Raw genomic sequence first — 11,556 nt, 5'->3', positions numbered from 1 at the left:
ACTTTCCCTTTCTAATATGAAAGTGTCAGTGTCCTTACAATTGAATGATTTCATACCTAGTAACTTCGAAAGTCGTATCGTCTAAATATAGCTGAAATATTGCTACTCGGACGTTAAACCCCAACAAACAAACAAAATCTAAAGGCGTTACTGATACGTTTCATATTAGAGATATACGGTCTTTTTTTTCTCGTCATTATTTTAACAGTTACTGTAAAAGTACAGAAAACTTGGTCAATGATGAAACTCCAAATCAATGTTTGATATTAAAACATCATCAAACATTACTTATTAATTCTTATATTTGAAATGTAAGATATTCGAAAGCTGTATGTACCAAAATAATGCTTAATTATCCATTTAATAAGAAAACAAATTAAAAAGTGCTTATGCATCGCCAATAAAATATTTGTGTTCGAAGTAATGCTGCATTTACACTCATTTACAAATACTACATAGGCGACTTATAGATACTATGTTTAGTGTGTAAACAAAACAAGAAAACTAGGGGTTGTAGTCAGTTTTCTTGTTTAAAAAATGCATTTAAGGAGGTAGACCTAGGGTAAGGGACATAACTCTTGAAATCAGTGATATGTTTGTACAAACGTTCCGATGATTATTAAGATTTTTGTTCTTTACCCTAGGTCTACCTCCTAAAATTGATGTCTACGCATATCACATTCCTTGGTTGGAATCATTAAAAGTTGCATTTCCGGTAAAAGCTAAAAGGATATTTGTATGAATATACTTCAAATTTTTTTGCATCTTATTTATACACATTGTATTACCAATTGAATAAATGATGTAAACGTTGAACAATTTCTATTGACCATAAAACTGAATTTCAGAACCCCATGACTATATGTGTCATTTCTTCTAACGATATTTCCTAAAATTAAAAAAAAACCAAAAAAAAAAAAACAACAACAAAAATCAAAAAAAAAAAAAAAACATAAAAGCACCATTAAAACAATCAACGTTGTTTATTGATATGCCTTAAGGTAGCTAAATGGTAATGAGAAGGCCAAAAGTGGTTAATTTAAAAACTTATATACTATGGGGTTTAAAAAGTTTCTGCAGGTTGATATTTTAACAAGCGGGTTTCCGATATGCGCGTTTCCCCTCAGCCAACCTAAATTAAGCGGAAGTCACCCATGACAGCAAAAGTCAGCTCACTCCCACGAAATCCTTTATAAATGAACATGAACTCGTGTCTTTATTTAATGAAGAAAATCTAAATATGCAGACAAAAAATTTAAACAGACGGAAAAAATAGATAAAAAGATGAACACAGTCTACCCCCCCTCCCCTCCCCCCGAGATAATTTGTCATATTGGTGATTATTCATTATTGTATTTGCGATTAAGAACTAAACAAGTCTTCGAAACATTTTCTAGCTTCAACGATTAAATCAAATCTAATCATGTTTTTTCCAAGATAGGATGACCAAATAGTCAACAGAATCATAGAATGTTCGTTTTGAAACGATGGCGCCTACGTGTTTACAACAGTGATGCCTGGCTGACTAAGCTATTCTACTGCACTCTAGGAAGAGATAATGACTAATCGAAGAGAGGGAAATCTGTATTGTGTGACCTCACTGACAAATTACATAATAATAATTATAAACAAAAACAATTTAGAGATTCATAATTTTTTCTGATGGCATTTTAATACATTAGCTATAAAAATATTTTTCATGCCTTTACAATTTCTTATCTTTATATACTTTATATAAAATATATTGAACCGAAAAGATAAAAGAAAGGTTATTAAATCAACTGTTTAGAAAGTTTGAACGGCTGTGCATTATATAGTGTATTATGTGTCAAAATTGTTTCGACAATCTTTTGAATTTGTATAATAACATAGTAAAAGTTTGGGGTCAATGCCAGTCCAATTAAAATTTTGAAAACAAATTGTGTCTTAGAACCAGATATTAGATCATCAATCTACATAAATAATACCGACAAAATGATTTAATTATGACACAGACAGTGGTATATTCTCACCAGCACAGACTTTAGTTTATCCAGTTTATAAACTTCAGTAGCAAAATGTTTCCAAACTCACAACCAATCTGCAAAGCCAAGGAGGACACTGAATTACAAGCATACTATGCATTTCTAAACGTTGTATACTGAAATTTTTGGCAAGTGCTGTCGCATTATCAAAGATATTTAATATGTCAGTTGACAAGCAAAAGGTAAGAGTGATCATTTTATACATAGAATAATTCAATTATTCTTAAATACAGTCAAGTTAATTAAAAGTAAGGTATAGTCAGGAAAAAATCTTCCGTCTACAATGTTTGGTAAGAAGTCAAGAAGTCCGTAAGGTCCTTTCTAAAGGTCCCAAGTACTGTGAACTACGCCATATAAATTGGAACTTAAAACTTAAAGTTCTTATGGATGCTGTGTAGGACTACGCAAGAAAATATGACAAGATGACATTGATTGTCAGAGTGGTTAAAGGCTGTGAGGTCAATGATTGTAAATGCTACATCGGTGTTTAAAGACTCCGATGCAGTAAATACATTGTCTACAATATATGACAAACATGTCACACCAGCAGACAAAGCCCAAAACAGCATGTTTTTGACTACAAAACGTATTATATCCAATGCTTATTATCAGAGGTAGACTTAGATAATAATAGCAGTAATAAGATATATACTGCTACCACACTCTCTAAATAATAGATAATGGAAAACACAAATCTGTGCTATCCTCTTTTGGTCTCTCTACCAAAGATGATCTACCGTCTATGAACTCCAAAAAAATCCACACAAACAACGCTTCATAGATTGATCTGTAAAATATAGCACCAAACCTCTTTCAAAACTTGTAACTTCTATACTCAGAGCTGTAAAAGAGGTTCTCCAGTCCTACCACGACATTTGTTACTCCCGTAATAGTATTAATTCAAAGTAGATCCTGAAAAAAATCGAAATATCTTCTGGAAACCCTCAAATCAAAATTATTATCAGAATACAATAGCATTAAAACCTATGTTTGATTTTTTACTCTTTATATACTTCTATTCCCCATACTCAGTTTTAAATCCCGACTCAGAAAGATTATACTGCGTTTTTAGTACAAAAAGACGGTACACGTGGACACAAATATGTAGTTATTTATAGAGATTCCTCATACTTAAAACAAAATCCAAGTCATCTTCCAAATATACCGAAGAAGATGTATTCACAATGCTAGAATTTTTTATCGACAACATAGTTGGTCTAAAAGAAAGAACATCGTTTAGTTTGATCCTTTAATTTCAGCCCCGTGCAGGTCCATGTGTCAAAAGAATAGGCCTGCAGCAGCAATAAGCTTGTCGTAAAAGGTAATAGTGCCCAGAAACCTAGCTGGGGGCTAGGCGCTCTGCCCGTAGAGCAACTGGGATGTGTGCTCCAGGTGGTGGAATGGGGTACCCCTGGCGTGTTACACGCTGGGGTTGTCAGGCTATAATGCGGAATGCCTGACCGCAAACCATAGTGGTGCACCGTGTTGGGAAAGATTCCACGTTCCTCGCACATTAAAGAACCTTGCTTTGGTATTCGATAGGAGTAGGAACCCTTGTGCTCCGCCACAGGAACCCGACCCTACCCATCCCTCCTTTTTTCTAGTGGCAATCAAAATTTGTCGACTCTAATATCCTTGTGGCCCATCCCTCTTTTCATGTCATGTTCATTTTATCATCCATTTCATGTTCATCGCCTGAATATAGCTGCAATATTGCTGCTCGGGCGTTAAACCCCAACAATCAATCAATCATTTAATTTCAGTTTCTGATATATAGACGACGTATTATCGTATAATAATCCTAGTTTCGAGGATTTGATTCTTCTTATCTAACCCAAAGAACTTGAACTAAAGGATGCTACAGACACTGTGAAGTCAGCCTCATATCTTGACCTACATTAAGAGATCGATGGTAAAGGAAAACTATTGACAAAACTATACAATAAATGCGATGAATTTTCATTTCGTATTATATTTTTTCTTTTAATCTGTGGCAACATTCCTTCAGCACCTGCGTATGGAATTTTCTTATCATAACTTGTACATTATGCCAGAGCTTGCCGTAACGACACAGACTTTTTGTATCTCACTAGATTTCCTACAATTAGGGTGTTGACAAGGTTATGTAGCTACAAGATTAAAGTCATCACCATGAACTCGTGGATCGTTACTCTGCACCATGCAAACATATTTTTTCAACGTGTCATAGTGTTTCCTTTCCTCTTTCGTCTACCTCGGTCTGGAATAAGTATGAGCAACCCGACGGGTGTTTCTTGAGGACGCTTACCCTGCTGTAGCACCTGGTCCATGTACATAGTTTTTAGTGGTGTCCGGGTTGCTCATTTACTTTTGTTGTTTAGTGTGCATAACTTTGGTTATGTGGTGTACTTTGTTGTGTATGTCTGTTTTCCATGTCTTGTCTTTGTCCCTTGATTGCATTCTTTTGATTTTCGCTAGAATATTGATTCCCTTGAGTACTTTTTGAGAAGTTTATAACAAATCATCATTTTATTGTAAATATATGTTATCAAAATTTCAATTTTATTTATGAAAGAGTCCATTAGCGACACATTGACGAACAACTCAATTTACATTTCATTTCTAAATCATATCTTAATGATAAAAATTAAAAAAACTTCAAATAAACAATGCATTTTATCAATGTTTTTGTTACTATGTTAAAATATGTTATTAAAAAGAAGTAGCAGTTACCCCTTTTTTTCGAATTCTTAAGTTCGTTAAAATTATTAACAAAAATCATTAATGTTCTTCATCTAGTGAACAGTATTGCCACAGTTTGCCAAAAAAGTTATGAACTGCTACTTTTTGTACAAAAAAGATTTTCAGGGTTACAAATTATCACAATTCTCAACAGAAATCATATCCAATTGATAAGTAAGTACACCAGATCAATTGAACAAAAAATGTAAGTTAAAGATGTTCTTCATGAGAATGAGAACATACATGAACCCCACGATCACTATTAGTTGTTAAATATGTTTTCTTCATCGAAATGAGAACATACCTGGGCCCCACAATCACTACAAGTTGTTTAGGATATTTTTCTCATCGAAATAAAAAACATACCTTTGCCTCACGATCACTATTAGTTGTTAAAGATGTTTTTGTCATCGTAATGATAATATACCGGGGCCCCATGATTATTATTAGTTGTTAAAGATGCTTTTCTCATCGTAATTAGAATATACCTTGGCCCAAAGATCCCTTTTATTTGTCTGGCTTTTTCACTTGATTTACTTGGATTCATTTGCTGAACTGTGCTGAAAGTAATTTATAAAAATGTAAGAAAACACAAAGGTGAGATTATCACAGTACCTAGAACATGTCTGGAACACATGACAACTGTCAGATGTTGCTCTACACACCATAACAACCTGAAAACGTTTGATAAAAAGCCAGTAGCAATTACCCTTTTTACTGAGTTCTAAAGTTCGTTCGGATTATCAACCAACCAATACATAACATTAAAATCTCTGACATGGTCTGAACATACAAGCTCTGCAAAATGTTGATTTTTCAGATTTCCTGCAAAGATCGATGTAATATTATGCTAATCTTTGTACGACCTAGGTAGCCTTAATTGTCCAGGGATATCACTCACCTGGTCGAGTCTGATAGAAAACGTCACTTATTCGTGGTATCTTCACTACATAATTTTCTTCCCAGTAGGACCAAACGTTTTACCCATTATCCATCACCATAGCTAAATAATTGCCTCGGTGAAGTAGGTATATTTGATACGATAATATCCCATTCTATGGCAATTTTGATATATTTATTCCTGTTAATTACCAAAAGCAGCATGGTAGCTATTATCATGTTTACACTGTATGCTGAACTGTCTCTCTGATGAAATTAATATGAAAACGTCCTAATCTTCATTTAACATGAAATATAAATCTTCTATGAATTCATCTGATATCAATTTGCCCTAATATTTTCAAATTTGCATTTTATGGGCGATTGAAATTCATCATCACGTCTCTCACGTGGTTTACTAATTCATCAAAATTTGTCGCTTGGTTCAAGATGGGCGACATCTTGTATTTGAGATATGAAAAAGTCTAAACCCTAAATTCCCTTCAAAGACAAAAACAGTTTCTTTTCGAGACGTACAAAATTATATCTGAGTTCACAAAAGTAGCCGTCCTGTGTATTCATCGGTAGATTATGGAATTCCTTAAAAGTGTTATCATTTTATATTTACATACTTAAATTTTGACATATCTATGTGTATTTTGGACATTTGCATTTATTACAATTTAAGACACTAACTAACAAGATTCGCAAATTCATTGCCTTGTCATTGCCTTTCTCAGTCCTTTTTTTGCGACGTTACCCAGAAAATGTTTTGTATTAAAATGCAATTTAACTGTCGCGTTTGCTCAAATACCTTAAAAATGCAAAAGTTTTAGTCGATAATGAGATTGTTGCTATTTGAATAAAAAATTGCCACTGTTTTTCAACGTTGGATAAAAGATTTTGGTACACATCACGGTTTGAATGTTTAATTTTGACCGTTTTCCTATCAAACATATACGATACTAGATTTCACCGTTTGTATTTCCGTATATTATACAAATCTCTATATGATTTAAACCATACATGAATATATAAAAGCCATTTAAAATTATGTATTATGCACTTCTTAAACATTAACCACGGTGATGGAAATCTAACTATGCCATGAAGTAGTTAGGAAGGATAATGGGACTTTTCTTCTATATCATTCACAAATAAGCAGACTTAAATGTCACATATAAATATATAAGTATTGTGAACATTGCTGACGAACCAATTTTCGATATTAGGTTGATTTTATTTGATTTTTTTTCCAGTTTCAGTGAAACAATTTGATGTTAGCATACCTATTCAAAGCCAGATAATATCGAACAAAATCAGTTGTGAAAACCAAAACAGTTTTTAAGAATTTTCTAATAAGAAAGAGATTATTGAAAAACACCGAGTAAACTTCGGATTTCGATGAACTAATCTTATAGTACAGCTCATTAAATGATATGTATGTATGCAACAATAAGAAGATTACCAAACGAAAAACCCACCGTTAAGTACAGAAATTAAACTATATCGTATTATAACTTTTTTTGTCTTAAATAATATTTCTCGGTGAATAAAGTCAAAAACGAAATATTTTCCATTCAAATCTTGAAATAAAGTTTTGTCATTGCATACGAAACATCATGAACTAAATAAAAGGGTTGAGAACTAGACGAAATTTTCTTTTCATTACCGGGGGTATCACCATAAACCGCTATTCATTTTAAACTTTGGCCTTACTCGTTCTAGAGAGACAAAATCCAAATAAAAAGTCTTCAGAACAGGACAACAAACTTATTTTTTTCTAGATGAATACGTTTGAGGGATACACTTAGTTCCAGTCGAAATTTTATGGAACCAGCTTAGTACTACATTTGCCTCACAACTATATAGAAGTGTCTGTAAACTCCCGACGTCTTTAACATATATATTCATTATGACACTGTTCCAGGAATACCCTGTTACACTGGCGGCACAAAGTTAATTTCATTCCACATGTTTTAATCAAATGTAATGTAAAAGTTTTTGTGATATCAGATAATTTTTGGATTTTTCTGTCATGGATGACTCAGAATATCTTTTACTTATCACACTTTGAACTTTGAAGTTCATTAATAAATCGACCAAAATTTGACGTTCAAATAGTTATTTTCATTTATTTTCAAGTTTCTTGTACTTTCTATCCGATTGATTTCATTCCTTTAATTCTAGCTAATCACAAACCAACATTTTTTTGGAAGACATAAGTTTGTGATTTTCAATGTATAAAATATTTTTGAAACAAGTTTTGCATGCGCGTCACTCTCTGTCTGGGTCTTTAATGGACACCCTCCTAATTCACTTCTCTTTTGAAATATTACCACTATTTGAATAAAAACTTTCTGTTACAATGCAATGTTATTTTTTTTGTCTTCTTAATAGAAATTCATCGGTGATGTTACTCATCGCAAACATTGCATTATTTACTATCAGACAAATATTTAAAATATTTTAAAATGCTACTTAATCAAAGTTCATAGACTGCCTCCTAGTCCGAGTCTAAAGGCAGGACTAGCCATGGTATATTTGACTAAAATGTTCCAGAGGATTTTATTAGAAATTATCAACTAATAGCATATGCAAGGATGAAATCGTGAACCATGTTGAGCACGCAAATGTCACGTAATTAACCTACCTGTGTTTCTCTAAATTCTGAAGGTGAAAACTGAGCATAGTACTTGTGTGCAAAAGACTACATAAATTGTTTAATTAAGAAAATGGGTCTTGACAAGCCGACATATTCACTTAGAACTAAACCGAGGAAGGACATAAATAGCAATCACCTGGTTATATGTGCTAACATCCTTTGGCATTACTTTGATTGATGATAATATGATCTACTTTCCATTTACAAGTATTGGATACTAGTTCCAAATAGAAAGAGTAATCAAGGGAACCAAGGTTATAGCGGTAATCAAAAGAATATAATCCAGGGACAAAGACCAGACATGGAAAACAGACATACACAAAGAACATAGAGTAACTAATATCATACATACAAAGTAACAAAAGCAAACTCGGACTCCACTAAAAACTGGGAGCATGTACCAGGTTTACCGGTAGGGTAAGCGTCCTCTGCTTTTCTAGAAACACCCCGAGATGCTCATAAAAAGTCAAGTCCGGGGTAGACGAAAGAGGATAGGAAAACAATGACACGTTGAACAAATCAGTTTTCACGGCGCAGATGGATACACCGTAACGTTCCACGAGTTTATGATGATGGCCATAAAACTTTTGTAGTGATGACTTCAATCTTGTAGCAACATAACCCTGTTCCAGAAGTCTATTTGTTAGAACTCTAGCGCGATACAAAAAGTCTGCGTAGTTTCGGCCAGCTTTGGCATAGCGTATGAGTTGTGATATGAACACTCTATACGCAGGTGCTGAAGGGATGTTGCCCTATATTGCTGATTCTGCCAAATACAAAACTTACCCATTTATATTTATACTCCTCACTACTTTGCTTACGGTAATTAAAGGTGTACTTATGAGTTACTGTGATAATGCCTACACTTAAAGTGGCGTGAATCTGATAGAGATTCTCAAAAAGTCAAAAAAAATTACATTATTAGATTATTGGAATACATTTGGGAACAAGTGTGTACCACATTTGAACAATTTGTACCTTTATTCTTGTCATATTAGTTTTTCAAGGGCTACTGCAGAAAAGAAAAGAGAAACGAAATGCCCAGTCCTGCAATTTCAAAATCTGATATGTAAATTATGAAATATCTCTGGATAATTTTAGCTTCAACTTATATCTGTTCAACACAAATGAACTTTGAATTAAAGAGACAATTGATACGCCTTCGACTGCTTCTTACCCAAAACTTAACTTAAATAAAGATGGTACAAGATGTTTGAAATCGAAACTTTACGATCAATGTGATTATGACTTTCTATATGTAAAATTCCCTTTTCTTAGCGAAAAACATCTCAAACCTATATATTGACTACACATAGTCGATCCATTACTTTTGAACCTGGGATATTTACAAGGACTTCCTTTGTAGAGTACATGTACTGTGAAATAAGCTTCTAAATGGGTATATGTTAAGGTGTTTGAAATCTAAAGATGCACAGTATTGTCTGTAGTCAAAAAAATTTTGCCGTAAAATTTAGGCCATATTTGTCAAAAGGTTATGATAAACTTTAAAGGAGTTTCGACGAAAAATACAATAAAGCCAGCTTATATTTTTTGTAGATATACGTTGTAAGCAATACAAGCCTGGTGTAACATATTAACTAGATCATTCAAGATTAAAAAACGCACCCTGGTTGGAAACGGAATTCATGTTGTAACAAATCGTATTAAGTATTCCTAAACACTACTGTATTTTCAATATTTTGTTCATGGTTTTTCCACAAACACGAAATTTTCTTTGTATGTTGTATATGGAATGTAGCTTATCATGCCAGACTCTTTCAGATGTCATCGATTGTGCAAGAAAAAAATATAAAAAATTATTGTCGATAAGGACGAAACTTCAGCGACTTCCTCTTAGATAAATAAAGATGCTCTGAATCATGAATGGCTCAAAATCATTCTGTCGAAAGTGTCACATTTCGGAAATGACGTATGCAGTAAGGAAATGATTGTTTGAACTTTTATCGCAGGCGCACATCTTGTGTAATAGGAAGTCTTGCATATTTACTTTGGTTGAATATTATCGATATAACAACATTGCTGTGCATTATAACAAAAAAATGAAAAGTCAAATTTTTTTTAGTACAAATAGCTCCATTCCTCATAGACAAAGCCTAAAATAATGAAATGTACGGAACATGGCACGTATTCTTTGCATATGTTAAAGATTATTCTGCAGTTTTGGATATTTTACTGTTGCAATAAATAGGAAAAACTGTAGGTTTTTATTTTGCCATTCTACCAGGGCGAGTAGAGTATATGTTTCCGCATTTGTGCTCCATACTTATAAGTAATCAAAGTAGTTTTGGTTTATTGCAACAAACGGAATTACGATAACACATAGTAAAGCATGTATTCTATTTAAGTTAAATATACATAGATCCAACAAAATAATCATGAATGAAACAAAGAATTACATGATCAAAATTGGTAACGAACGGCGTTTTGATAAGAAGAATTAATAAAGTTCACATTCTGTATTGTTCGAGAGCCTGGACAGTGTTTTAATCAGCTATCAACCGTAATCACAATGATGCAATTAGTTAAATACTGATATATTTCATTTTTACCGTGTTAGGCATTGTCTTCCATGTGAAATATTCCATTTAGCTTGTAAAAAATACATTCTACGCGACAAACATTAAGACAGATACATTGTTTGCATGTTAAACATCGTCGAATTACATCCGAACGTTGGACCTTTGTCAACGGAATTGACAATGAAGTGTAGATCCAAATGTTAGTCTTGACAAGCGGGTTAATCTTTATCATAATTAGTTGTAAACAGGCAATTACTTAACACTAAACAGTCATGTATTTTATCGATATTTTATAATTAAGACTCGTTTTAATCTGTTACATTAGGATGCAGTAGACGTTTTTAATGCATTAAGAAGATAGAAAGTTGCTACTTTATCAACACGCCGATAAACGAAGATATACTGCAGAAAAGTGTTTGGTCAAATTTATTAAATGTTGGTAATGTGTTGGCACGCGGCCGCGATTCTAACAACAGTATTTATTTATTATATATTATTATTGCCTTGTATTCATAAGTAAATGCTTGATTTGTTTTTGTTTTTGTTTTTTTCAACTTATTACCGTGTCACTGTAAGAGAAGGAGTAAGTTATCCTGTCCTATAAAACTTCCTTATGATTTATAATCTAACAAATTTTATGTAACTAAATCACTTACAACATTGTTTAACTATTTTAACAGAAGAAGCCTCTTGCGATCACTGTTATATTTAGAACGACTATCGCTTC

At 33.0% G+C, this 11,556-nt stretch overlaps 1 long non-coding RNA gene across 1 annotated transcript; it reads right to left on the bottom strand.

Moving 5' to 3' along the window:
* Positions 1–2,742: 2,742 nt before the first annotated feature.
* LOC148621710 (uncharacterized) lies at positions 2,743–5,787 on the bottom strand. The gene is made up of 3 exons (XR_015920858.1): positions 5,647–5,787; positions 5,234–5,305; positions 2,743–2,936 (listed from the first exon to the last, which is right to left on the bottom strand). It is a non-coding gene; the product is annotated as an uncharacterized LOC148621710 (long non-coding RNA).
* Positions 5,788–11,556: the final 5,769 nt, after the last annotated feature.

The sequence above is a fragment of the Perna viridis genome, chromosome 3 (genome assembly GCF_037379345.1).
Source record: "Perna viridis isolate PV_CMFRI_1.1 ecotype Kerala chromosome 3, ASM3737934v1, whole genome shotgun sequence".
Classification (NCBI taxonomy): domain Eukaryota; kingdom Metazoa; phylum Mollusca; class Bivalvia; order Mytilida; family Mytilidae; genus Perna; species Perna viridis.
This window is presented reverse-complemented; position numbering and strand designations above follow the sequence as displayed.